We start from the raw sequence: 5,982 nt of genomic DNA, 5'->3' as shown, positions 1-5,982 counted from the left end.
TGCTAAAGATTAGATGGGTAGATCACGTAACTAATGAGGAGGTACTAAACAGAACTGGGGAGAAAAAAAATCTGAGTAGAAGAAGGGATCGGTTGACAGGACACATTCTAAGACATAAACGGACCACAAATTTTGTACTGCAGGGAAGTGTGGGTGGTAAAAATCGTGTTGGAGACCAAGATATGAATACAGTAAGCAGGTGAATACATAGATGACAATTATAATGCTTCGTTAACACATTTATCATACTCTTTGAGAGTTGCTTTCCATTAGAACGTTCTAGCAGTAAAAGGCAGCCTGGGTGGCTGACTAGTGGGATAAGGATATCATGTAGAACAAAGCGGGAATTATATCAAAATGTTAGAAGTAGTCACAATCAAGCTACAGTAGCCCATTAGAAACAGTACTATAAGGTGCTTGAAAATGTTATTAGGAATGCCAAGAGCATGTGGTACGCAAATAGGATAGCTAATTCACAGGATTAAATTAAAACGATATGGTCATTTGTGAAGGAAGTGTCTGGTGAGCAGAACATACTTGACGATATAAAGTCAGTTCGTCGTAAAAATATTTCTGTTACTGATAAGTCAGATGCATGTACAGTATTTAACAACCATTTTCTGAGCACTGTTGGAGAATTAAAGAAAAACTTAGTTTCTACAGGGAATCACACAACTGTCTTGGAAAATGCCTTTCCGAGATTGATGTCTGAAATACTCCTATGTGATACTGACAAGGGCGAGATTGCGTCAATAATTAAATCACTAAAAACTCTCACGTATATGATGAAGTGCCCAGCAGAATATTAAAGTACTTTGCTGCACATGTTAGCCCTGTACTCAGCCACATTTCTAGTTTTTCCTTTAGGAATGGTCTGTTTCCTGAGCGATTAAAGAACTCAGTAGTAAAGCCAGTTTATAAAAAGGGAGAAAGGGATACTGTAGACAATTTTAGACCTATTCCTAAGCCATCAGTGTTTGGTACAGGCTGTGTAAGTAAGGATAATTTATCATTTTATATCACAGTTCGGCTTTAAAAGTCGCTTAACAACTGAAATTGCTATATTCTCTTTTCTCTGTGAGGTACTGGATGGGTTAAACAAAAAGTTTCGAACGCTAGGCATATTTTTTGATTTAACTAAGGCGTTTGATTGTGTTGATCACAAAATTTAGCTCCAGAAGTTGGACCATTAAGGAATACAGGGAGTAGCTCACAATTGGTTCCCCTCTTACTTTAACAACAGACAGCAAAAGACCACTATTCACGGTGTAGAGAATGGCTGTGATGTGCAGTCTGAGTGCGGTACAATCTAATAGGTGTTGCCCCAGGGGTCAGTGTTGGGGCCACTCCTGCTTCTTATTTATATAAATGATACACTCTCTAGTATTACAGGTACCTCTAAAATGTTTCTGTTTGCTGATGGCACTAGCTTGGTAGTAAGGGATGTTGTGTGCAACATTGGCTCTCTATTTAATAGTGCAGTTCATGACATACGTTCATGGCTTGTAGAAAATAAACTAACGCTAAATCCCAGTAAGAGTCAGTTTTTACAGTTTCTAACTCACAATTCAACAACACCCAACGCTTTAATTTCGCAGAATGGGCATATTGTTAGTGAAACTGAACAGTTCAAATCACTAGGTGTTCAGATAGATAGTAAACTGTCGTGGAAAGCCCACGTTCAGGATCTTGTTCAAAGCCTTAATGCTGCCATTTTTACTATTCGAACGGCATGTGAAGTAAGTGATCGTTCGACACGAAAATTAGCCTACTTTACTTATTTTCATTCGCTTATGTCGTATGGTATTATATTTTGGGATAACTCTCCCCATTCTAAAAGGATATTTTTGGCTCAGTTCGGGCAATAACTGGTTTCAATTCGCGAACCCCTTGTCGATACCTGTTCACTAATCTGGATATTTTGATATTGGCCTCTCAGTATATATATATATATATATATATATCATTTACTGTCGTTTCTTGTTAACAATATCAGCTTATTCCCAAGAATTAGCAGCTTTCACTCAATTTATACTTGGCGGAAATCCAACCTGCATTTGGATCACGCTTCCTTTAACTCCAGTGCAGAAAGGTGTGCAGTATACTGCTGCATCAATTTTCAATAAATTACTACAAGAGTTCAAAAATCTTAGCAGTAATCCACACGCTTTGAAATCGAAACTGGAGTTTCCTCATGGGTCACTCTTTCTATTCTGTCGAGGAGTTCGCCGGCCGCTGTGGCCGACGCCGGCTCGGTAGCTCAGGGTGTTCGGTCAGAGGGCTGCGTACTCTTTGTATTAAAAAAACTGAGTCAACGAATCGACGATCAACTTGAACGGATGTCTTCTGACGTCCTCCCAGACCAAACGCAACGAATATTGTCGAACAAAATACAAGATAAAAAAAAGCGGTTCTAGGCGCTGCTGCTACGGTCTAGGTTCGAATCCTGCCTCGGGCATGGATGTGTGTGATGTCCTTACATTAGTTAGGTTTAAGTACTAAGTTCTAGAGGACTCATGACCTCAAATGTTATGTCCCATAGCGCTCAGAGCCATCTGAACCATTTTGTCGAGGAGTTCACTGAAAAATTGACCTGATTCTTACTTTGCATTGTTGTTGTGTTTACTTGAACTTATGGCTGGACTTATTTGTGTTCATAAACTTTGTATTTTTATCTGTTGTTACTTTTATGTTGTAATTTCATGTACTGACACGTACCATGATTTTGGAGATTTGCTCTTCAATTTGGACCTACGGAACTAGACGTGTAAGTAAATAAAAAAACTAAATAAAAAGATTAAGAAGAACGTAGGTTGCAGTAGTTGCTTGGAGACGAAGAGCTTGGAAAGGAGAGATGCATCAAACCAGTCTTCGTACTGCAGGCTACGACAACAACAACAACAACAAGAACAACAACAACAAGAACTTAACATGATTCATCACTGCAGACCATTAGTTTTCAGTCGTCCATAATAGCGTCCCTCTTTTTACACAGTTATCGCTTAACGTTGACTACAGCAGCCTCCAGTCGAAATGTTGTCACTGTAATTTGGAAGACGATAAAAAGGGCAATTTCCTGTGTGCGCTAGCTCATCACACAGCGGAATGTCGTGTTCAGGGAACATTTTTCAGTTTTTGTTTGTAAATTTTCGTAACTCGCATTGTTTGACTATTACGGTAGTCTTTCTTGTTTATCTCGGAAGTGCTTGAACTGTGGTTAGGGAGACATCACTTCTTCTTAAGTACAGAATGTAAATTTCGTTTGACGAATTAATTTGCATAAACGTTTTGTCGAAGAACTAACTTTGTAAACTTACTGCTTAATATTGTATTCATGGTTGTAATTTAATGCAAGTGCAGTATGTATTTTTGAGAATAAAAGTCAGGCGTCATTTGAAATGTATTTTTGATGTAATTTACGGGGTCCAACAAATTAGTCATTATCAGAAGCCTACAAGATCAGGGCATTACATACCTCTGGACGTCTGTCTTCACATTTATGCGACGTAGAAGAAGTATATTATAGAAAACTCACTTAGTACTGGTTTAGCAGATGTCAATATCTTCTTCATAGAAGCATAACGCCATGATATTCCCAGAAATGTACATACTGTTTGTGATTATTATAAACACAGATCAACAATGAAGATCATGGTGGCATATGCTAAAAGCATACTAAGTAAGTTTCTGTAATCTACTTCTTATAGTTAACATAAATGTATAGCCAAGGTCTAAAGATTTATAATATTCGTAATTTTTAGGCTTCTGAAGCTGAGAAATAAATTTTTCGAAACTGGTAAAGCACAATAATTATATGTTTGCAACTGATGACTGAAATTTATTCTTAAAACTACTGCTTATTTCCAAACTGTATCCACAATAACAATACTCAGTAATGTTGATACGTTTGTTCACACTTGTGAACTATGGGACTTAACATCTGAGGTCATCAGTCCCCTAGAACTTAGAACTACTTAAACCTAACCAAACTAACGACATCACACATATCCACGCTCGAGGCAGGATTCGAACCTGCGACCGTAGCGGTCGCGCGGTTCCAGACTGAAGCGCCTAGAACCGCTCGGCCACAACAGCCGGCTGTTCACACTTTCCAGTTTGGTTAAGGAATGGAAAAGTGAAGTTTAATCAGTCTACAAATTAGTCTACATTCTGCCACCACATTCCACTTGTTATCCAGAAGTTGTAAAGAAAAATATTCCGGACTCACACTGCAGTTCGCGAGATGGGACTGCTAACTTCAGCTGACGCAAGGTCTTGCACAGCAGAAGGTAAGATTGATTAAAAAATAGCAAGGAGCGTGATTTACTACAGGTAGGCAGTTTCAAGACAAAGCTGTTGGTCCGTTCGCGCACAGGTGAGCCTAAGTGATTATTAGAGCGAGAAGAGAGCGTTGTTCGTAGACTTAGGCTAGAATGATTACCCAAAAAATGTTCAAATGTGTGTGAAATCTTATGGGACTTAACTGTTGAGCTCACCAGTCCCAAAGCTTACACTCTACTTAACTTAAATTATCGTAAGGACAAACACACACACCCATGCCCGAGGAAGGACTCGAACCTCCGCCGAGACCAGCCGCACACTCCATGACTGCAGTGCCTTGGATTGCTCGGCTAATCCCACGCAGAGTAATTACCCTTTCAGATTATATCGCATCCCGGCAAGGACAGTGAAAGAACTCAAAAATGCAATACCTGAGAAAACTCGACTTAAAGAATTACTTCTATAAAACTTATATTGAAACAGTGTGAGATTCATTTAAATTTAAAATAAGTATTGTTGGCAGTAAATTTCATTATTGTTTTCGTGAACGTTGGGTCACTACAGACGTATTCTTCGGGGGAAAAACTAAATTTGCCGTTTACCGAATTAAGTCTCTTTTTTGCCAAGAGATATTCACTTTCTAATTTTGTTCACTGGCTTTATAATTGTTTTTCATTGCAATTGTAAGCACCGAGATGACCTGTAAAGTTTATGGAGAAACATAGTTTTGACGTGTGTTGGGTCAGATGCGTATTATTCATAAGATCTGCATGCTGCGTACGTGATAATGGACATAGGTACTTTAAATGCGGAAGAGTCATATGCAGTACAAGTAATAGCTGCATACAGGCACGGGGGAGCATAAAGTTGGATTATGTACGCAGTCATATTAACGTGTGAAGGTTTCATTATGATGCAAAAGTACTCGTAAAAACTTTGTTTTGAAATGTAATATTTCTGGCTTTACAGCCACATTATTTAGCTCAAAGAATCGCTTCTTATGCAGTTGAGATGGCAGCAGTGGGAAGATGACGTAACGTGGTGCGAGGTACCGATGACACATGGTTTTTTCGGCATGGGTATCGTGAGAAAGACCGCCTAAATTGTGATCCTTCTCAGCTACTGGCTGATGTGTTCGGAAATATCACGCCAAATTGATAAACTTCTGTTATTAATATTAGAAAAACTAAACAGTGAATTTACTAGCATTTCATATAGAAGCATTTCTCGAAGCAAGCTATCATTCTATTATTTCAAAAGTGTTAGTTAAAAGCAGAATAATAAACAAGCACTTTGGAGATCTTCGGAGCGTGTGTAACTCGGATAGCTGGCGAAGTGTTTCAGCTGTAAGATCAGAGCTGGATCTGCAGTCTCTGGGGGCAGACGTGTTGTCTGCCACGATCGGTATTAGTTAAGACTTAATTAGCAATCTTTGGTTTTTTGGACTTGTAACTGGAAACTAGTTTGATAGTAATTACGCAAACCTGCAGTTCATTATTTTGTTTGTTCTCTGTAAAAGTGTGAAAAACGTAAATTATTTGTGGTTAATAAAGTGGACTATAATCGTGCATTTTTTAGAAATCTGCTGATAAAACGCGAGTGGCATCCCCTATAAGGTGGGTAGGACGTCAAACGGGCCGCCTTGGAGCAGGAGAGGCACCAAAGGACATTTTAGTTTCCACTGTCTATACTTTTACAAAT

The sequence above is a fragment of the Schistocerca piceifrons genome, chromosome 10 (assembly GCF_021461385.2).
Source record: "Schistocerca piceifrons isolate TAMUIC-IGC-003096 chromosome 10, iqSchPice1.1, whole genome shotgun sequence".
Taxonomy (NCBI): domain Eukaryota; kingdom Metazoa; phylum Arthropoda; class Insecta; order Orthoptera; family Acrididae; genus Schistocerca; species Schistocerca piceifrons.
The sequence above is the reverse complement of the archived record's forward strand: the minus strand, read 5'-3'. Positions refer to the sequence as shown.